Genomic DNA, 22,986 nt, shown 5'->3' with positions numbered 1-22,986 from the left:
ATCACTAATGCCACCTAAGAATGGTTCCTTTGCCCCCAGTTCTCCCCTAAACTAAGCTCAGTCCTAAGGCTGACAACTATTTTTCTGCTTCAACAGGGCTTCATGGGGTTCTCAGTCTCTAGGCCCAGAGCAAGAGCGTGGAAGGACAAAGCTTTCTCCCTGTGAGGAAAGTTCAATAAGCAAAATGGACGGCACTTCCAACAGAAGGAGCAAAGGTGTAACATACTTGCTGACGCTAAGTATGGGCCTGGCCCCCCAACCAGATGGAAACTCCTTGGGTAAATATCCTGCCTACTTATCTCTGTTCAGGACGCTGGGTCTTTCATCAGGAGTTTAATAAACATCAGTTGAATGAACACATTCCATAAACTCAACCCACTTCTTTTCATCTTTCTTCACTTTGCCAAACCACTCTGAGTAATTTTCTCAATGGGAGAACTACAGAGAAGAAAAATCTAGAATAAATAAGTTCCTTCTCTATCCTGGATACACATTTCCTTTGGAGACTCTGAAATAATACCACCAGCTTATAAATATGACCAGTCATCACTGGGAGAAAAAAAAAATCCATCTCAGACTTGACAAGAGATGGGATCTTGCCGAATTGTTCATGTTTTGGTCCTTGCTATAAAGTAAATAATAGCGTTCTTCATTTAGGATCTACCCCCCATAGTCAGGAAGCAAATAGGGGCCATTGATAAGGCAAGAAAACACACAGTGCACCTCAGTCACTAGAAAGAAGTATTTATGGAGGAATTCCTGTTGAGCAAAAGAAAAATGAGACTATTTTAGAAGAGATTAAAACGAGGGAGAAAGAGGCAGAAGAGAAGTAAGTACATTGTGCCTGACAAACCACTGCTGATAAACTAACAACAACAGAATCCAAAGTTAACCCAAAGAATGCAATGATTTCATTCATCTGTGATTTACCACTATCTTGAGTGCCTTTCCAGTCATACTGTCCACCAGTATAGAATGTTTCCGTGCAAACGCGTGCTAAAAATGAGAGCCTGGTTCACAAACTTCATTTTAAAGTTTTACCAAAATCATAACAAAGCAAAAACACACACTCATTTTCTATTAATTTCTATACGCCTCTCAGAGAAACCCTGGAACCAAACACCTGGAAAAGACCCACTCGTTAGATTAGGCACTAAACTTGAGTCAGTAAATAAACTTTCTAAGGGGAAAAATATTTCCTTAACTGCTTATGAACTAGTTATCAATTTGAATTTTTTTTTTTTTTTTTTTTTTTTTTTTTGCTGAGGAAGATATGCTCTGAACTAACATCTGTGGCCAATCCTCCTCTTTTTGTATGTGAGCTGCCACCACAGTATGGCCACTGACAGACAAGTGGTGTAGGTCTGCCCCCAGGAACCAAATGCAGGCTGCCAAAGCAGAGTGCGCCAAACTTAACCACGAGGCCACCGGGCAGGCCCTGACAAAGCAATTATGAACACTAATTTATTAAAATGTAAACTTCTCGTAGGTAGGATCAGCTAGTTAAACCTCACTTATAAAAATCCGGCGACTACTGTAAATCTTTGAACTAGAAAGGCACTAAGCTACCGAATTAAAAAACTCAAGTCCATTGACAACAACGGACAGCTAAAAAGAAACTGTATTTTAATGTCCAGAAACCAGTTACCTGGTTTCCCTGTAACAGCACATATTTATCTTAAAGCCTTCTACTGCAAAGTAACCAAAATCTCGCAATTGGAATAAACCAGATAAAACTAGTGAAAGATTCACCTCTACTCTGATTATTTGCCAGTTTCTACCTCCCTCCCTCCCTACCCAGCTGGCAACTGCCCTAAAATTGCTGCTCCATGCTGATCAGCCAAAGAAACGGAAACTCTACCTAAGCAAGCACAGAAACGTCTGCAGTAGCGCTACCCAAGTAAAAACACACAAACGCAAAAGAACTTCAAAACCCAGTTGGTGACTCAAGCCCTCTCATTAGGACAAAATGGTCTGGTCATTTGCTAGTTCTTTCCGAAGAAGATGTGGCGTACCTTAAAATAAAAGTCATGTACGCAACTACATAGAGTTAAAAAGTCAAGGTCAGACCAGAGACGAAACGGTGAGTGTGGCACATTAAGGCGACTATAATTTCCAGAACCAAGTACCAAATGTGGGTTTGAGCTTCCCAGTGGCCAGGACCAAAAAAAAGTTACATACTTTTTATTATTAGAGAAAAATTGGCATCCTATCTTCCTTCCTAAGAGAAAGAAAAAGATATCATGGCATGATAGTCTCCAAGAAGTTCCCCCTTGAGACCTTCTAGAAGGAACAACGAGCAACAGCGTAGACAAGATCCTATATTCATTTACTCAAAAATAGAAGTGCACAGAACACATGGCTATTTTCTATTTTAAAAAAACAAACTGCTCAAGGCAAAAGTCAGAGGATCGTGCCTGGCCTTTAACTCACTGGCCTTTAATTCACTTTAAGTCACTGAAAGGAAAGGCTAACGTGATCCTCATATTTGGCCTCCCAAGATCCTGACTTCATACCAAGACGGAACTTAAAAGATGGAACATATTCTGCAGAATTTCCTTCCCAAATATTTCCCTCTGCCAGCTTATTGAGAAGACAGACGACTCGGTTACCCTCAGTGATCAAAACCTAAAGAACGCTTCTTCTGCGTTGCTTTGGAAGTATGAGAAGCCATCCCACCTATAGGAAGGACGCCCAGGGTTTCAGCAAACCACTGCAAGAGAACGCAGAGGCTTTTGCTGGACACACTGGTTTCATGGACTGGATGTTCCAGCGGTGGGGCGAGCGGAAGAGGAAGACAGGCGAGAAACAAACGAGCATCCCAGACATCTGCAATGCATCTGGTGACGCGTCGGGAGGACGCACAAGCAGGGTCAGAGGACGCAGCAGGTCAGGGCTGGTTTGCTAAAGGGTGATGGAGAGGCCTCTGACTATCTGGGATGAGCTTTCCAGAGAGCGGCTCTGGAAAGCCCCGCAAGCCCTGGGCAAGCGTGAGATTGGTTTGTTTAGGAAAAACAGGAAAGAGGCCAACGTGGCTGGAGCACTTGAAAGAAGAAAGTGGTTGGAAATTAGGTCAGGGAGGTGGCAGGGGCGAGGCCAGCTTCTGATTCACTCCAACACTTGAAGAAATGGTTGATTTAGGTCAGAGTTCTGCACCACTGAACTGGTGGAAATTAACTGGCCTGAAAAAAATTTAAAGCAAGCCCCTGCCCCAGCCTTATGAAACCATCAGGAGAGTCCCAGGGGACGTCTACCTTCGGCTTCCTCTGCAGGTGTCCACCCCAGCAGCAGTTTTAAAATCAATGCTCAGTTACCGTAAGAAGACACGCTGTAGGGGAGCTCAGGATTATTGTTTAAGATTGGCAGGATGCTTGCCCAGGGTGACAGTTTCAATGTGGCATAGGGACACATTCTTTGTGACAGCAGTTACAACTCCAGGTTATGGTACATGAGAATAAAACCCTGTCTTCAACCATACAGCGTATTATCATGAGCCCATGTGCTGCAGGTAAAGAAAGGGATCCAGGTTTTTTGGGATGCTCCCAATTTCAACTACTCTTCCTTGCCGTCCCCAGAAACGCATGCACAGCTCTCAGAAAATTCACTCTGTTCACTAAAGAAGAGACAGTGATGGCCCCTCTAAGAGGTAGATAATGGCTCTAAAAACAGAACCACAGTCCCGAGGTGTATGCTATTATCCATAACATAGCCACATTTTTTAACATTTTACTGAGTGCTGACTATATGCAGGCAAGCGGCTAACGCACTAGCTGTATTTCTGTAAAACTCTCTGAGGTGTGTGCTACTATTATCCCTATCTTACTGAGAAAGCGAGGAAACTGCAGACCCAGGTGGGCCCCGGCAGTCTGATTCCAGAGCCTGCCAATCACATGACTTCTCCATTTAAAGAAACTGGGCAGAGGAAAAGTACTCATTTGACCTAAGTTACCCAGAGAGCGAGGGGAGGACATATCCTTTTCCATTTAGTGAATGAGACAGTCTGTGACTTAAGACCCAGAGTCAGGATTCTTTGGGGACACATATATGACCCAGAGCTAAAGAGACTCCAGGCTAAGAATCTACTGCTCACTAATGACAAGTGGCGTGAAATGCAGAACCACAGTATGGCCCGCAGAACTCTGAAAACAGGATGCATGCCCTCCTTCCCGGGCATGCACCCACCCACCCAGCAGCCGCCCTTCTGTACATTTTAATATTCTTTCATCTAAGCTTGTTGCTTAACTCTTCGTTTATTTTTTTCAAAAAGGAGTCACGGAAGTTGTGGCCTGGCACCCCACCCCACCCAAATCATAAAGATAGGGTGGGTGGGGATGGAGGAGGAAGAGAAGGGTTGACCCACCCAATCTGCACCTTTACTTTCCAACACCAGCCGCCACAGAGGAAGGGGAAAAGTTCACCATGGAAGTAAGAACAGAAGCAAAGGAAAGGAAAACACACAAACGCACAAGATGGTCCACTTGCTAGAAGGATCCTCTTGTGTGTGTGTATGTGTGTGTGTGTATTTCAAGGCAGGTCCTTAGGAGGGAGGGTGTTAAGCTCAGGGCATGTAGGATGATACAAAAATGGAAGTGAACAATGCCTTTTAAAAGAAACGCCTAGTGACTCCTGCAGGTCTCAGAGGCTGACACACACTGAGTCTGAAACACAGATGGCTGAAGAGGCCGGGCACTCTTCCCGTGCTTTCTGAACTTTAAGACTGAAGCCTGCCCTGCCCCTCAACAGACAGCAACAGTCAGATCTGAATCCAGGCCGTCCGTGTCTGACCCAGAACAGCAGACAGTTCCTCAGGAAAAAGCACTGGCTCTCTGCAGGACGAGATGAGGACGACACGGTCCCGGCCTCAGAGTTTCCGATCAGAGATGGAAGAGCATGATCCAGTGACCAGAGAGAAATCTTACAGTGGAAAAGCACTTCAGGCGATGTGCGGATGAGTTCCGCCTCCTTGTTCCAGGGCCCTCGAGCGCTCTGAATCTTTCACTCCACTTTGTCATAAACAAAGCCGTCTCAAAACGCAACAAGACCCTGTGTGATGCTGGCACCCAAACAAAAGAGTTCATGCAGAACTTCAGGACAGAACGCCAGTTCGTCTTTTGGGAAATGAAGCTCTTACCAGAAGGGATGGGGAACCTATGCCAAAAGAACAAGAAACACGCATGGGGTGTGCTGTCAACAGCACCGTCATGGCACCCTGAGGCCTGCCTACCCACCCCACCTCCCTCCACTCCCTCACGCCCCAACTTTCAGGCGATCAAATAAGACTTCCCCAGGGGGCCGGCCCAGTGGCACAGCAGTTAAGTTCGTATGTTCCGCATCGGTGGCCCGGGGTTTGCCAGTTCGGATCCCGGGTGCGGACATGGCACCGCTTGGCACGCCACACTGTGGTAGGCATCCCACATATAAAGTGGAGGAAGACGGGCATGGATGTCAGCTCAGGGCTAGTCTTCCTCAGCAAAAAGAGAAGGATTGGCAGCAGATGTTAGCTCAGGGGTAATCTTCCTCAAAAAAAAAAAAAAAAAAAAAAACTAAAATTAAAAAAAGACTTCCCCAAACCCTTCGAATCAGGCTGACGCATAAAAGGAGACAAAGTGTCCTCTCCTTCTCTCACCAGTCCCTGCCACCAGGGCATTAGGCGGCGGGGCGACTACACCGCAGGGAGCCCCAAGGAAAGAGCAGAGTCTCCGAGGAGCTCCAGGCAGAGGTGCAATTAGACGCTGCTGGGTGTGACTGTACGAAAGTTTACAGCATTAGCGGATCACCGCCAAAACAGCCAGCCATCAAAAACATCAACCAAGAGAGAAGAGAACGCTGAGACATGTCATGCATATTCTTTAGAGTTCAAAGGATAGGCAGACACAGAGATGGGGGCCAAGGTCCCCCAGGGAGGCGGGTAAGCCTTGGCTCATCTATGGGCTCCCCAGAGAACCTCATGTCAGTCAGACCTCTGATCAGGATCATTATTCACATACACAACAAACACCCATCAGCAACCAAGGATGTCCACACAGGATGGCTATATTATTTACAAACCAGACCAGGTCACCCTGGAGTGCGGATGAAGGCTCTATTAATAATTACACCCGGACCGAAAAGACGCGAACCAAGCTCACCCCGGACCAAACAGGAGGTACACCCTCCCTGAGTGTAAGGTACCAGGTGGGCTGCTCTGCCACTGACTGCTGACCTTGGATCCCTTTTGCTTGGGGTGTAGGGCTACCCTCACCCAGCAATCAGTCCCTGCGTTACAGGAGCCCACAAACCAACAAATGAACTGGGTGAGGAGATTCACTCAGCGTCACTGCCAACTCCTAGTTATTGGTGACCTACTGACCCAATTTTTTCCCCTGCTGGCTCAGATTCGTGACCCACAGCTTCACTCCCACTTCCACTCATCATGTCCTCCTCACTTCCACTTCCATCCTGACCCACTGAAAACCTACCTTCTCTACAGAAGGTACCTTCTCCGCTTCTTGTTTCTAAGACCCCTGCCTGCCCCTCTCAGCCTCTGCTCACCTTGACCACTGCTATGGGCTGAATGCTTGTATCTCCCCAAAATTCACATGTTGAGGCTCTACTCCTCAGTGTGATGGTACTTGGAGGTGGGGCCTTTGGGAGGTGATTAGGTCATGAGGGTGGAGCCCTTATGAATGGGATTAGTGCCCTTATGAGAAGAGACGTGAGAGATGATCTCACTCTCTCTCTGCCACGTGAGGACACAGCAAGATGGCCATCTGCAAACCAGCAAGAGGGCCCTCAGCAGACATCAAATCTGCCGACACCTTGATCTTGGCCCTCCCAGCCTCCAGAACCGTGCGAATAAATGCTTGTCGTTTAAGCCGCCCAGTCTGCAGTATATGCTAGAGCAGCCGAGCTGACTGAGACAGCCGTCCACACCTTTAGCCCAAAGTTCCCTCCTCCACTCTCCAATAAGCCTCAGAGCTCCAGCTCTGGCCCTGCACCCCCAGCTTCCTACCTCATCCCTCGACCCCCCCCTGCTTATAAAACTGGCACAGCACTCCAGGTGCAGAAGGCCCGTGGGGATGGAGCAGGTGAAGCAGGCATCACTCCAGAGCTGGGCAAACGCTCTGTAATTGAGTCCCAATGGAATTGAATAGTTTTGTTCCATTAGGGGGAGTGAAAACAATAACGTAAACAATAATGTATGACATCATGTCCAGACACCAGCTTGGGAGCAGCATACACAGGGAAGACCCTAACATTTGCTGACACCTATATGCAGGTGTTAACACACTGTGCCAGATGCTTACCTGCATTACTTGCCTAATTCTCACATCGCAGAGATGAGAAAACTTGAGTTCAGAGTAAGAGAACTTATCACGTACCATCAGATCTATCTAAAATAAGCCTCATGTTCTTTCTAGTACCCCCATGTTGGAACTACTAAATGATAGCAAACACTTGAAAAAACCTTGCAGGGCCGGCCCGGTGGCACAGCGGTTAAGTTCACATGTTCCGCTTCTTGGCGGCCCAGGGTTCGCCAGTTCGGATCCCGGGTGTGGACATGGCACCGCCTGGCACGCCATGCTGTGGTAGGCGTCCCACACAGAAAGTAGAGGAAGATGGGCACAGATGTTAGCTCAGGGCCAGGCTTCCTCAGCAAAAAAGAGGAGGACTGGCGTAGTTAGCTCAGGGCTAATCTTCCTCAAAAAAAAAAAAAGAAAGAAAAAGAAAAAGCCTTGCAGGGAATGGTAATGTGAAAAGCATCCTTCCACAATCAGGGAAAGAACTCATATATTCTTATTCAGAGAAATATATGCTTATATATTTATTTATTTAGAAAGAAATAATATATTTATTCACTCTTAGGAAGTTGCTTAGCACTAGAAGTCAAATGTAGACAATACAGGGCCAGCCCGGTGGCATAGTGGTTAAGTTCGCACACTCCACTTTGGCAGCCTGTGGTTTGCAGGTTCAGATCCCAGGAATGGACCTACACACCGCTCATCAAGCCATGCTGTGGCAGCATCCCACATCCAAAACAGAGGAAGATTGGCAACAGATGTTAGCTCAGGGCCAATCTCCCTCAACAACAACCAACAAAAAAAAATGTAGATAAAAGACAATAGTTGGCAAAGATAGTTCTCATACACTGAAATAAATACCTAGGCGTTTGCTTATGGTATGAATAACTGTTTTTACTGTTTAATGTTTTTAAGACTTTGTATTAGCATGAACCAGAACTAAGAACACACATCAGAAGAAGACAGTTTTTTAGGATGACAGAAATGTGTGAGCTTTTTGGTTAACATTATTCTTTTTCTACAATAAAATTGTCACCATCATCCCGGTAACTAGGAAGCTTTATTTTTTGTTCTTGTTTTCATTCTTCTGGGCGGCAAGTGCCAGCACACGAGGTAAGCAGAGTAAGAGCAAGGAAACCGTATTGAACTAGAAGTCACAGGAAGAGAGTTCTGTCCTCCATATGCACCAAGGAGCTCTGTAAGATGCTGCTATCATCATCGGCTCCTTTGAGCTTCAGTTTCCCCTCTCAAATCCAAAGGCTACACGTTCTGTGAGGCCACATTCCCCATTCGATTCTCTAACCATCGAGAAAACCCCAGTAGGGGCTGATGACTAGAGTGACGTACTTCAGAGACACAGTGGGGTGTGTCTTTAAAGAGGACTACAAATGAATCATCCATGAGTAAAAAATAATTTATCTCCACTAAAAAAGTAGCGTTAATCTACATGACGTTAGACAAGAGAATGTCTAATGTCTTACGATTATTCTGAAGAGGCTATAAATAGCAGGATTTGAAATTAGTCAGCTCTGTGCTATGGCTCACCAAGAAGCACATGGACGCAACATGGTCCAGACTGGATCAGCAAGCTGTTTCGCTTCTAGCACAAATAGACAGAAAAAAGAAACAGTCTTGGTAGATCCAATCATTAGAGATTCAGCTGTACATGTGAAACAGGAAGCACATGAAGAATTGCAATTTAGAAGCATTTCAAACAAACACAACAAGAAATCCTACTCTGGGCATATCGATGGAGAGCTGCAAAGCCAACTGTGTTTTCGTTTTGTCACAAATTGTTTAAAGTCACCCATGGGTCAGAGTACAAACCACATCCAAGTGGACATTTCCCTGGACACAGGAGGATCTCTACATTCCCCTCTCTGTGTGAACTCACTTAATCCAGATCATCTGGTCTAACAAACACCTCTGTGGCACCCACACCAGGTAGGCAGCACAGACAGAGAAAAGGGCATGTCTTCCCACCTTAAGGAACGAGAGGCTAATGCTCAGAAACTCACCACCAGGGCCCTCTCCAATTTCCAGGGAGCTGACTTCTCACCTCCACTGCCTGCCCACCAACCTTCGCACATGTGCTCCCCAATGCAAACTCGCTCTTTGTGAAATCTCTGCCACAGGGCTGCCCGCATTACACAGAAGGAGGAAGGCAAGAGAGAGGAGGAAGTGGAGGAGGAAGAAATGATGAGGCTCTCATGTAAGAAACTTGCTTTCCAGACCCACCGCAAGTCAGCTCCTTCGTGATGTTTTCAAGTATTTAAAAGATTAGTAGTGGTTTTTCTTTTTGTAAAGAATGATCAAAGGAATTTTTTTTAAAGCTTTGGGTTACCCAGGGTATTGATCAAAAGGAAAAAGCTATCAGTTCAAACCTACCTTAACATCTTTTAAGCAGCCTGCACTATCAGCCAAAGCTCTTTTAAATGCTAAGAAGCCAAGCAAAATTACTAATTATTTAAATATTTATTACAGCTAGTACATCATTTTCCATTGACCATATCTGGAACAATTTAGAACCAGTGGGTTTAAAATAGACCTTTAGAGTATATGGGAAGCCCTGGAAAGGCAATGTTTATGGGCCATTAGGAATAAGGTATTCCTTTCATGAGGAATAATAAAGTTAAAAATAATAATAATAATAATAAGGAAGGGGGCAAAGAAGGAAGGGGTGGAGGGAAAGGCAGGACCACAGGGTGGATAAGCGCACATGCTGTGTAGTGAGTATGTCTGAATCCTGTGTGATCTCGGGTAAGTTACTGAGCGTTTCTAGGCCTCACTGTCCTCCTCAATAAAATACAGTCAATCATAGTCCTGCATCACATGGTGAGAAGCAAAAAGAAGGGTGCATGCAAAGCATTTAGCATGTGCGTAAAAAACTCAAGCATCAGTGATTGCTATTCTGGGATGAGTTTTAGTTCCAACTCTACCAATAATTAGCTGTGTGGTCTTGGGCAAGCTAGTTAACGTGTGTGAGTGTTGGTTTATTCACTAAAAAACGAGGCTTCTAGATTAGATGATCTCTTGATCTTTACAGCTTCTCCAAGCTCAAACCATCTGTGACAACACAGTAGAGGTGTCATTTCAAATTCTTTTGGGTTTCTGTGTTTCATACCTTTCTTTTATAACCTATTGGTCATGGCCATGACCATGACCACACTTATCTGATAGAAGTGTGTGGTCACAAGCACAACTCCTAATCATGAGACTGTGCCTGTGGCAATCCTAGAAGGTTCTTTATGAGGATCCTTTTCACAATGAGGTTTCCAGGAACACACTGTGGGAGAAGGAAGGACTGCCTATGATAGGAGGAATCAATACATTTCCATTCCAGTGGCCTTCAACGTTGAGGCTGTCCCAAAATCAGATTGCTGGTGTAGCCTAGCAGTGCTGGAGCATACATAAATTAAATTCATTTGCTATAACCACCCTCCTTTAAAAGGAACTCCCAATTACTTCCTGCAATCATCTCTCCTTTCCAATCATAACAATGAATTCGAAAGTTGTCACCACAGGTCCATTTCTCTTCTATCTTGGCAGAACAGAAACTAAACTGTTTCAGATTTATCATTCTCCTTAATAAATGTCCCCATGATGTCAGGAAATTTAAAATGATTATTAAAAAGGGTAAGCTATCATGATCTGCACCATGATATGGAATTCTCTCCTATAAACTCATGTCCTAATCTCTTAATTTAGGTGGTGCCTAGGCACCCAAGTTATGTAAACAGAAGAGTGAGCATATCCAGACAGAATTTAACATTGCTGTTAAACAGGACTTGCAATAAGATTAACCTGACACAGTAACATTCATAAAAGATTATGCAAAAGGTAATTAGCACTAATGATTGGAAGTATTTGTGACGCCTGGATGAAGCCAGGCCAATCTTTCCTTCTCTATGAAGTCTCTAGATGTCCCTAAGATGCAACAACGTTGACCGTTTTCCCTGACGCCCTGGCCAGCTGAAATCTCATCTCACACTAACAGGCTCATTAAGAGAGAAGAATCAACTACCTTTAATGAAATAATTAATTCAGGCAACCGTCCTCAACGGATGCTAACAGACATTGGGAGAAAGGCTGATGGGAAATTCACAACGAAAGTACCACATGTGCCCAAAGATCAGCCTCAACAGCACCAGAAGGGAGACGACAAGACATCTTCCTGATATGATGCACCATGAGGTCAACACCACCATCCACAAACTAATCTTGCCCAAAAAGCTGGACATGAATCTAATCAAGCTTTAGTGCTCACTTCCAGGTGTCAGAAATACAGAGACTTGTGGAACAAGTTTAAAGAGAAAACACCAGCCAAGTCCAGAATGTGGGACATTCTACACGACAATTGACCTGATTCTTCAAGAAATTAATAGCCTGGGGAGAAAAGGCTGGGACAAGAAGAGGTATTCTAGAGATCAGATGCTTCAAGAGGTGTAACGATCCAAAGTGCTGTGTGGGCTTCATTCAGAGCCTGGTTTGAAGAAACCTACTGTGAAAAGACATTTTTAAGCAAATAGGGGTGAAATTCTTGCTAGGAGATGAGGAGTTTCACAGACCTCTGGGCTTCCCCGACCCCTTGCCATCAGACGCTCTCAACCTACACATTTGGCTGCTCCCCAATTGAAAGGGCAGGGCCCATCAGCAGAAACTGGGTTCTGGATGGCTGAGCCACACCCAGCTCCACACAGGAAGGGGAAACTTAGGTAAGAAGATTCAGAAGAATCGTGGTTGGTGGAACAAGAGGCAATTCCTGAGGTTATTTAGAGAGGAAATTTACAGGTTCCCCTGCTGGCAATTTTTTCCAACTGGTTTCTAGCAACACCAAGCTTCATCTGAAATCCATTCACGTAAAATGCATAAAATTGCTGCTTGGAGCAAGGAAATCAGCATTTGAAACAAGGAGGGTACCCACGAAATGGGAGAGGAGAGACGAGAAGAGACAGCACACCCAAGTAGTAACTTAGATTTCGCATTCTTGAGTGGTGCTCCATCCTACCACCTCTGCTCCCTGGAGGATTTTGTTTTTGTTTAGCTTTTGTCTATCTTTTTTTAAATATACATAATTAAGGTATAATTTACATAAAGTAAAGGGTGCACCTCTTACAGGCACAGCTCCATCAATTTTTACTTCCTGCAATTTTAATTTTATTTGGGTTGGCTTTCCAATATCACATCCCCTCTCCTCAATGCTAGTGCCAGTCAGAACCAAGACTGGAATACAAAAAAAAAAAAAAAAGAAACAAGCTGGGACCTGCTCCCTTTCAGCTTCCGAGCTCTGTATGCTGACAACCTGCGCAGCTGAGGCATGCTGTCCAGCCAGGACACAGAGTAAAGGTGAATAGTGAGATGGCAAGTAAAGATACAGCTTCTCCAATGCACCTTTTAAGTTTCTCCCTCTGTGCCAACATCCTCCTTTCCTGAAGCTTCTAGCTCAAGTCATAAGGGTTTTTCATCTGCCACTGCCCGGAACTGCCCAATGGATATAGAACAAAGATCGTCCCCTTTCACTAATTCAAAGACCTGCATTTCACTGGTAAATCTTTGAAAAAAGAGCAGACTCCCCTGCGGTTCTAATCATACAAAACGAAGATTTACAAAGATTAATAAAGATCTGCAAAAATCTTTTACTGCAAAATCTTTTCGTAAAAACAATTTACAAAGATTTGAAAGAAATCTTTTTTAGATCAAAATGTAATACTGTTAATTTTTTACTTTTAAAACCAGGCATTCTAAAATAAAAAGCAGCTTTTTTGTTTGCTATTTTGAACTGGTAACTTGGGACTCTAATTAAAAATTCCTAAAAATGAAAGATGGACTACACTTAAAGAGTTAGTTTAACGATGCCATAATTCCATCTCAGAAAGTTAGGAAGCCGTGACACCAGGAAAAAGTGCCTTAACAGAAACAAAGGGCAGAATTCTGGTGTCAAGTTAGTCCTTATTCCAAAGAGGTTATCACTCATCATGGCTAAAATTAGATAACTAGCTCTTATCAAGCTAATTTATAACCTTTCAGAAAACAAAAATAGACAGAAAAGTAGATAGGTAGAGGTAGATAGGTAGATAGATAGATAGGTGGTGTTTAAAACCTTTTCAAAATTTTCAGGATGCTTGGGATACACAAAGAATTCTTCTTCAATAGGGACTATGAAATCCTCCAATATGGATTATATGTATATACAAAAAAATACTGTTCTAATACAGAATTGTTACAAAGAGGGGAAAATGTATTAACATAGAATTACATAAACATCTTTAAAAATGCATGATGCCTAATTAAATTCCATCCATTAATAATAAGGCAAGAGCTTGAGGATAGTTCGTACAAAAATGGCATTTCTGGTAAACATAATATTTGAAACACAACCACAACACACAAGCTCTGCCTAATGACATAATTACGTGTTTTTAAGTTGGCGCCATCCTCACATCACGCCTAAGAAAGCTGCTTCACAAATAGAGCACTTTAAGACACTAATTTCCATATGGTTAAGGCCAAAATAAATTTTAGATTTACCTGGCAAGAGTATTATTCCAGCCAGGATTTGAAGCCCTTTCAGAAGCTAAGTCCAAAGCTTTATCAACACGGTTAAGGGAACACAGAGTAAGCAGTGTAGACGCAGGTCTGCAGAGAGAAGGAACGAGTCCGATTCCCGCTCTTCTAACCCAGCGCAAGCTTTTTAACCTCTCTATGCTTTAGTCTCCTCATTTGTGAAAACTAATAATGGGACCTCCCTCAGAGAATCACTAGGAGGATCACAGAAGAAAACGAAGGAAACCACGCCTGGCAAAAACGGTAAATGTTCCATAAATGCTAGCTATTATTACTTTTCACATCATCTTCAGGCCCGTCTGAGTGGAAATCATTCTCATCAGCACAGACTCCCTCTTTCGGAGAGAGGCAAAGAACAGTCCTTAAAAGCAGATGTGTTAGCCAACAATGGATGAACCTCGAAAACATTCTGTTAAATGAACAAAGGCAGACACAAAAGGCCACAGACTGTATGATTCTGTGTGCATGAAACTTCTAGAAAAGGCAAAACTCTAGAGACAGAAGAAAGATCTAAGACTGGGGATGGGAACAGGAATTGACAGCAAAGCCTAAAATTGGATTGAGGTGATGGTTGTTCAATTGCACAAATTTACTAAAAATGATGGAACTGGTCACTTATGACGGGTGAATTGTATGGTATAGGAATTATACCTCAGTCAAGCTGCACTAAAAGAAAAAGAGAGGTGGTTTCAACGTGTTCGCACAGGCACTTTCACAATAACCTGTTAAGAAAGCAAATTCAGGTATTTTACACAGCGTAGCAAAAAACAGTTGGGCAAGGATCACAAGGCTTGGGCAAGGATCAGACTTGGATCCTAATCCTGACTCAGCTTCTTCCTAGGACAAACGCTTTACTCCTCTAACTCTCGGTTTCCACATCTGTGAAGTGGGAATCTTAACAGCACGAATTTCAGAGGCTTGTTGTGAGCATGACATAATCCGCCCCCAGGTTTCCCATATCTATAAATGGTGCCCCTCTGCACCCAATTGCTGAGGCTGAAAATGTAGGTGTCACTCAAGATGCATTTCCCTCTCACATTAGCTCCAATCCACTGGCAAGGCCTGATGGTTCCATCTTGAAAATATATCAGGTGTCCAACTGCTTCTCCCCAGCTCCATCCCAGCCATTACAACAGCCCTGGGGACTCACAAAAACCTCCCACTGATGTCCCCCATCCCCATTCTGGCCCCTGGGCAGTTCGGGCTGCACTCCACCGGACAGAGGGATATATACATACACAAAGCCCATCTCCACCATCTCCTGCTCAGACCCTCCCACGGTCTCCCCATCAACCAAGCCCAGATCACAGCCTACAGGCCCCACAGGACCTAGCCCCTACTTGGACCTCATCTCATATTCCCCGCCCCGCCAACTTGGCTCCATCCACATGGGCCTACTTGCCATTCCTCCAGAAGCAAGCTCCTCTGCATTCTGGGCCCTTGTCTGCACTTGCTTCTGCCAGAAAGATGGGAGCGAGCCTCACTCCATCCTCCACCCAGATCTCAAACTCTCCCCCTAGAGGGGCCTCGCACCATGAAAAACACCGCCTCCTCTCCCGCCGGGCTCCAGCCCCTTCACCTGATTCACTTTTCTTCACAGCACTGACTACCTGGAATCACATTATCTACGACTTATGTACACTCTGTCCTCCCACTAGAATATAAATGGCATACAGGCAGGGATTTTTGTCAGTCCGACCCATTGTCCTACCACATACCCCCAGGTCTGGCACAGCACCTGGAATTTTCTGGCCTGGAAAATTCGTCACATATTTGCTGAATGAATGACGACATCTCATAATGCACTTAGCACAAAGTCTGCTATGTAGGAAGTGCTCAAGAACTGTCAGTTGGCAATCATAAAAATCCTATTTTTATATTTATTATTATATTTCACAGATAAGAATATGGAAGCCCTACTGAGGTTAACTGGCTAACCAGGTCAAACTCTTAAGTCTGGCAGTCTAGTCCTTCCATGATGTCTCCATTCCATGAGCACAGAATAACTGATGCTCCCATCCCAGCAGGAAAGCAAAGGACAACGTAACCAATTCTTACTATTCTGTGCCCTGCCACCTCTTACCTTCAAAGAGTCACGTTTATCCTGGAGGGCTGGCCCGCATGCTCTCAGAGCCCGGGCAGTCCCTAGAAAGACAACTCATAGTCACAGGACGCTCTGCCAGTTAGGAAGAAGGCAGGCTTCCGCCTCACCCCGAACACAGCTCCACGAGGAGGCAAGTGTGATGACCCCCATTTTACAGATGAGGAAGGAGAAAACTGGAAACAAATGACTGAGGCAAAAATCGTATACTAATTAATGGTGAACTTGGGCCTAAGAGTCTGAAAATTTTTCAAGTCTAGGCCCCTATCTTTCCAGCACACTACACTACTCCATGCATTCATTAAAAAAGGAAGGCCAGAAAAAGAACGCTGGCTATAGTTTTCCCCATTTCAAATGACAGTAAGCTATAAGGGAGAAGAACATTACAAGGACAGTCCCTCTACAGACCATATGGGCAATGACATTCACCTTAGAGAGTCATAAACCACTTCTGATTATTTCTACTGTAGGAGTTTATAATAGGACTGGATGGCTTTGTCAACTCATTAGCATGCATCAGGCTCAGATACCCAAAGACCCTGGATAAAATGCGAGTGTCAATTTTCACTCTCAAAGAGTCCTCTGTATTTCATATATTAATAAGGACACAGAAAAGCTTATGCCACAGTATCCTAGCCATCTCCCCTATACACTTTATTATGACACTTTGTGAAGACTGCCAAGACTTGTGTCCAAGAATAGAAGAAAATATGCCATTTCTAATCCCAAAGCCAGGTTATCTTTACAGCTCTCCTGAAGGCATGCTGAGGAGCCAGGTGATAGAAGGGAGAAAGTCTCTCCCCTGCCACGTGTCCCTCATCAGCATCTTGGCACCACTGCTGTTACTAAAAATCTGAGTTAAACAGCTGTGGGCAATGACACAACAGCCTGACACCCATGGCGGTCCACATCTTGGGGACGGTGTGTTTGGGGCTTCACCACCTTGCATGTGCCCTCGCCGTGCCATGGGAAATAGATCTTCCGAAATTCATCTCACCCGTGAGAACGCCAGAGCTCCCAGGGGCTCAGTGACTTGCTGGGGGTCACAAAGCTGGGGGCACCTGGGCGCTAACTCAGACGTGCCTGACTTCAAAGCTCGAAACTGCTCTCCTCCACTACATTGAGCAACACGCCCCGTTCTCCAATCCCACCCCACTCGCTCAGGCTGGCAGAGAGCAGGGCTGTGCCCCATAGATGCCCCAGTGTAACACAAGTCAGCACTGACAACAAAAAGAAGAGAGCAAGGCAAGAAAATCCTCCGGACAACCCCTATCTACCACCTGCCAGGATGCGGAGAGCTGGTCCACCTGCATGTTTGCTTTGCCTAGGCTCGGCAATCCCCCACTTAAGACTTCTCAGTTTAAGGACCACTAAGGATTTACGATTCAGTAGCATGACCAGGAACAGCACTGCAGACAGCCCAGAGGCCCCTGCCTGCTGTTTCGCGGCCTCAGAAGGAGGGCTTTCCTTCACAACACAGAACCCTAAGATCATGTTGTGTTTAGGGGACATTACTGTGAGCAAACCATGCCTCCCTCTCACCTCCCCACACACACACAACTGTGGAGCACAGAATATGGCTACCATGTCACAACTGCTCTGCCCCGGCTTCACCTTCAGTGAATCTTTGCTAGAACTGCAGGGTTAAAGAGCTCACCGAGCCTTAACGCAGCATTCCCTCCTTTTTCTGGCTCTCTCCTCTGTTTTCCTTCCTACAGTTTACCTGAGTTTCAAAAAGATGCTTAAGTAAGTCTTGCCACAATTTCCCCACAAACCCCTGGCTGATCTCTTCATTTGCAACAGAACCTCGAGTGGGCACAGATGTGGTCAGTTCCCCTTACCTAACACTAGCCCTCTGCCTCTGGGAACCCCTCAGACCAGCTGGGGACACCATGTCCCCACCACCGCTGGCTTCCCAGGGCCGCTGGCCTTGAGGTTCACCTTCAAAGAGAACACTGGAACAAGACCAGCTTCCTAGTCCCTCCTCAATTCTGCCCTAGAAAGGGTCCCAACCCCTCAGCCAAATTCTAGATGAAACCCAACAGTCCTCCCTACCTGCTCAGCCAAGCCCCTACCGCCACGCTCTGACATTGATCAGCCCCGTGCAGGTCCTGTTGTTTCCTCCATGCATCTCTCCCAGCCCGCACCTTACAGTCAGAAACCCAACCCCGCAGCCTCAGCTGAGATTTGCATCATTCTTTCCGAGATACCTGAACTCACCAAGTGTTACTTTCCCTTCACAGCTCTTAACAGAACTGTCCTTAAACAATCTGTGCGTGATTTGGTGCTGTTCTTAAATATCCTCCTCGCCTCCCCTGCCAGGAGGCCAGGGTCTCCATCGGTCTTGTCAACTGCAGCACATCCGACGCTAGTACGGTGCTGGCCCAGAAGAAGCTCTAAGTAAATGTTTGTTAAATGAAGGCATGAATCAGAAGCAAAGCTTCCCCTTTCAGCCTTAGAAATAGAATCTCGTCCACTGACCACGAGTAAAGGCAACCTAAGGCAGCTTGCCAAACGGTTTGATTTCTTTTCCTGATGGAGTACCGGAATCAATAATATCAGACAGGTAAGAGTGTTTGTTCCTTTTCGGCTGTGTTCCCTAGGTACTTAGGGTAAGGAAAAGTTCTGATGGGTAAGACCCACCCTTCCTGCACTGGAAAGGAAAAGGGGAGAAAGATGGTTTGCTTCATGAAGGAAAACCAAAAATAGGCCAAGATAAGACAAGGAAATTACACGAGGAAATGAAGTCTCATCAGGTCATCCCAGTACCACATGGCCCCGGGCGGCACTTAGAGACTTCTCATTTCACACGGCAGCTCTCCCAATACCACCGTGCCCGAAGGGAGAGGCAAAATGGGTTGGTGCCCACAGCTGCTTTCTCTAGACCTCAAGAAGGGTGACAAATCACTAACTCAAGACATCCAGGGACTTCTAAAAATGCCTGAAAAATCTAGATCTCACTCAACCAAACTTCCTGACCCATTTTCTCAAAACACTTGCACAGAGAACTCTGGAGGGAAGGGGCCGAAGAGGCATTAATAACAACATTAAGCCATATTACTAATCTACTATGCTCCCTCTTTTCAGAGCAAAGTTTTCCAGGCCTCGATCATTTCCAAAGAAAATCAGTAAAAATCTTTTCCACCTTACTTGCGACATTTTAACAAATTAAGGAATCACAGGAATGAAGGAATGAAGGAATGAAGGAATGAATAACAGCATCCATCTTGCCACAGCTCAGGAACAGGATTTCTCACAATACTTCTCTCAATTGCAAACCAAGTCTACTTTTAAACATCCCAGGAGTGGATTCCACGGTCTGCAAGGACAAGAGGCTGGCCATCACAAATAGCCACAGCAAGGCATAACAATGGCCCACTCCCAAACTTTTCTCTCCTTTCTGCGAGCCAACAGAAGAAGAGCAAAGCCACCCAATTCTGACTCAGGTCCAGCTTGGCTGTGCAGCTTCCATTGTTCAAGGCCACAGGAGGGCTGACAACTAGGCTTAGCGATTCTGCTATTTCCTATCTGAGCTTCTTTTGACTTCTGTATGCAGAAAGGTACCATTATCTCTGAGGGACTGCTGATCATGACACAGATCACATCTGTCATACGCTTCCTGAAAGGTCACTACTGCACCACCCAAGTTCTTGAAGCAGCCGAGGGAGCCCCAACTTACAAACAGGAACAAAGATTGCACCTGACCGTACATAACCACGACTTCCTCCTTGTAAAGTCTTCTAACTTTGAAAAGCATTGCATCATCCCGATGATCAATCTACTTCTACAGAGTTGTCTCCAAGACCTCTTTTTCCTTGGCATACTGGAGAAATGAAATGTCCAAAAATGTTACGAGTGGAAAATAAAAGTATGTAATGACAAAAGCATTCAGTGGCCAAATCTGTGGTGGAACAATGTGTTGTTTTGGGGTTTTTGGTTGTTTTTTTTTTTTTTTCACAGAACACACACACTCAAAACTACTCACTACTCATAAGGAAATCCTTCTTATTTTACTTTCTCAATGCAGTCCTCTAAAAGCCAGCTTGCGTCCAACTATAAAATCACTGCTATTCCTCGTTCTACAAAAGACTTCCTTTCCATCACATATTTCTCATGAATCTCAGAACACGATTTTATTTTTCAAATATTTTACAAGCTGAAAGACAAAAGTAATCACTTTTATTTACAAAAAAAAAAAAAAGTCAATCCAAAACTACTCCAGAAATCCAAAGAATAGAGTCCACAAAACGTTTTTGTCAGTCCATTCTTCCAAATTAAGCAGAACTTGCGTTGTTTTTCCTATTTCTTCCCTCCCCAGTCTGTACAGGTGATAATTAGCAAGGCTATAAAAAAATATATTTCAATGAACTTGTTGGTATCAGTCCTATATGAAAGGGGCAAACCACCATTGCAGACCACGGTTATTAGACATCATATTCTAGACTGATGTGACTGGTAAAGATTAAGAATCAGTAATTTTCTCATTTATTCACACAGACACACACACACACACCGCCCCCCATGGCTGCCAAGCCATGAATCAAGCAAAGACGCCTTCATCCTTAGGGTGTGTTTGAGTGGTGGGGTATATGAGCGACTTCTTTTCTATATTTTTTCAATCTTTTTCATAAACATATATAATTTTATACTTAAAAGTTTTAAACTTGAAACTACCAACTCTAAGAAATCTTCTCTAGACAGGCATCCCAATATTATTTCAACTTAAAGCAACTTGGGCAGCTAAAATCTCCAAAGTGATAGAGGGAGAAACAGCCCGGGAAGAAATGAACCTGTTAGTAAGAAATCCTCCAGTTAAAGAAGGTGAAGTCTAACAGGCCTCGTCCTGTTTTTTTCTGTATTTTCCTTGATTATCACACGCATTCTAAGCAAAATCTGTAGGAGGCAGGAAGGGCATGGGATATTGCTGCAGAGAATAAGATCTGTAATTTATCCTCTCAACAGGATGTCTGTGCACATTTCACAAGGGGATTTACCATCCCCTACACAGCACGTTAAAATTTGGCCATACGCATCCTCGCCATCCCCAAGGGACCCTAACCTGCGTGGAGAGAAATCACAGGAACCAAGATTTTGGGACTTCTTGGGTGCAGGCGCCATCCAAGATAGCGGGTTCAGTGGAGTAACAGAAACAGAGAGGAGTCAAAAACGGAAAAGTTACTTGCAGACTGCTTGGAAACAGTGCTAGGGTCACCTTTTAACCAGCGGGACAACCCCCCCGCGGCCCCTCCTTTGTCTGCCCAGGCGGAGGCTCGGTCGGCCCCGGGGCTCGCTCGGGCCACCCCGGTGGCGCCCGGGCAGCGAGGGGCGAGCCGGGCGCCGAGGGCTCGGCATCTGGCCGCGCGCAGCGCACCCAGTGGGCAGTGCATCCTCGCTCCAGGCAGGGTCTCTCCATTTTCAGGGCCAAGAAAACAATAAGCAGAGCGGAGCGGCCGCCGGGCTCCCCTCCCTCGCGGCGCCCCCCGCCGCCGCAGCACCCTCCGGGCCGGGGGCCACCTAGCCGGCCCCCGCCACGCCCCGGCCCTGCGCCCCCGGGCCCTCCCCGGGCACGGCGGGACGACCGGGGCTCGCCGCACGCCCACCGCCCTGCGCGCCGTCCGTCGCGCGCACGCCAGGACCCCCGCCCCACCGCCCGCCCGCGCGGACGGCCGCCGCGGGGAGGGGAAGCCGGGGGTCCCCGGGCCGGGGGGCGGGAGACCGGGCAGCAGCGCAGTCTCTCCGGCGGGCACGCGCCTCCCCCGGGCGCCCAGTCTTTGTGTGCAAAGTAAGTGCGGAAGGCGACCCACCTCGGCGCGCACACAAAGGCACGCGGCTCCCTCCCCGGCGCTCGCTCCGGGCGGCCGCGGCGGCTCTGGGCGGCCCGGGGACTGTGCGGAAGGCGGCTCCCACGGCGGAGGCGGCCGGACCAGCGAGCGGCAGCTCTTTCACACCCCGCGGCCCCGCGCGGCCGAATTAAGCGGTGGGGCGGGGCGGGGGCGGGGCGGGGGCGAGGCCACGCCCTCTCTCCGCCCAGGCCACGCCCCGCCGCTCGGGCCTCTGGCTGCCCGGCTCTGGACCCCAGCGGCCCGTGGGGACCGCGCCCCGCGAGAAGGGAGTTCGGGAAAGTCTGGGATTCAGTCCCGGGAGGTTTGCTTGCTGTTGCTGTAGTTTGGTTGGCTTGGGAAACTCTGGGAAGAGGAGAGGGAATATTGGAAGAGAAAATTAAGTGTCACCAGATGAGACAGACAGAAATGGGAAATCCAAGGGGGCAGGCGCACATTAGGGGATTTCACAATTAAAGATCTCTCTCTCTCTCTCTCCCCCACCCCCCCCCCGTCCCTCTTTCACACACACACGCACACACACGCGACCACAAGTCCTGGGGAGTGTTTGGCTGCTGCGTGTCTGGTCCCATCTCCTCTCCCTTCCTGTGATGCTGAGAGAGACTATCCCCTTTGAAATCCTACCAATACGTCACCAAAGAAAACTCAACAGGATTCAGAGAGGAAAAGGAAACAGATTTGTTGTAAATGTGCAGATTTACTGTCAAGCAGGAGCTTGACACCCAGTGACCTGGGAATTTACTACTATTCCTCGCCCTCTCCTGCTCATCATCAAAGGGAAAAATGGAGATTTAAATTTGTGCACAAGGAGGAAAGGGTTTCTTTTCCCATTTTTTTCCTCTCTGATTTTCGTTGTTGGTTTTTTTTTTTTTAATTTCTCTTACAGCAAATTGCTCCTCTGCCCAACCCTGTGAATCACGGCATCTACAAAAATGGGAGAGAGCTGTTTCAGAGTAACAAGCAAGGAGAGCCAGTTGATGGGTTTTAGATCAAAAGCTTTTTAATTTTCTTGGCAACTGATGAATAAGGGTTTATTTATTGGGAAGCTTTTCTGACTAAAACAGGTTGAGTCACACGACCCCACAGAAAAGTCATATAAATTATGGATTTCAATAAGCAAATGACTGACTCCAAAGATGCTGTAAAGCCACAGCCGTGTAAGGGCCTGGCCATCCCCAGGCCTTGAAGCCCACGGGGGCCG

The 22,986-nt window shown here is 46.1% G+C and overlaps 1 protein-coding gene across 2 annotated transcripts in view; it reads right to left on the bottom strand.

Annotated features, from left to right (window-relative positions):
- Positions 1-21,940, bottom strand: part of FAM107B (family with sequence similarity 107 member B) — a 76,837-nt gene extending 54,897 nt beyond the window's left edge. Inside the window, exon 1 of one of the 2 annotated variants that reach the window (XM_023632038.2) lies at positions 21,750-21,940. The gene's annotated coding sequence lies outside the window, so the exon portion shown is untranslated. Of the gene's footprint in view, positions 1-9,298; positions 9,428-21,749 lie in introns of those variants that run through there. The other variant, XM_014737078.3, reaches the window with a different exon arrangement.
- Between the last annotated feature and the right edge of the window lie 1,046 nt (positions 21,941-22,986).

Source organism: Equus caballus, chromosome 29 (genome assembly GCF_041296265.1).
Source record: "Equus caballus isolate H_3958 breed thoroughbred chromosome 29, TB-T2T, whole genome shotgun sequence".
Classification (NCBI taxonomy): Eukaryota; Metazoa; Chordata; class Mammalia; order Perissodactyla; family Equidae; genus Equus; species Equus caballus.
Note: the sequence above shows the minus strand (reverse complement) of the source record. Positions and strands in the feature narration are given on the sequence as shown.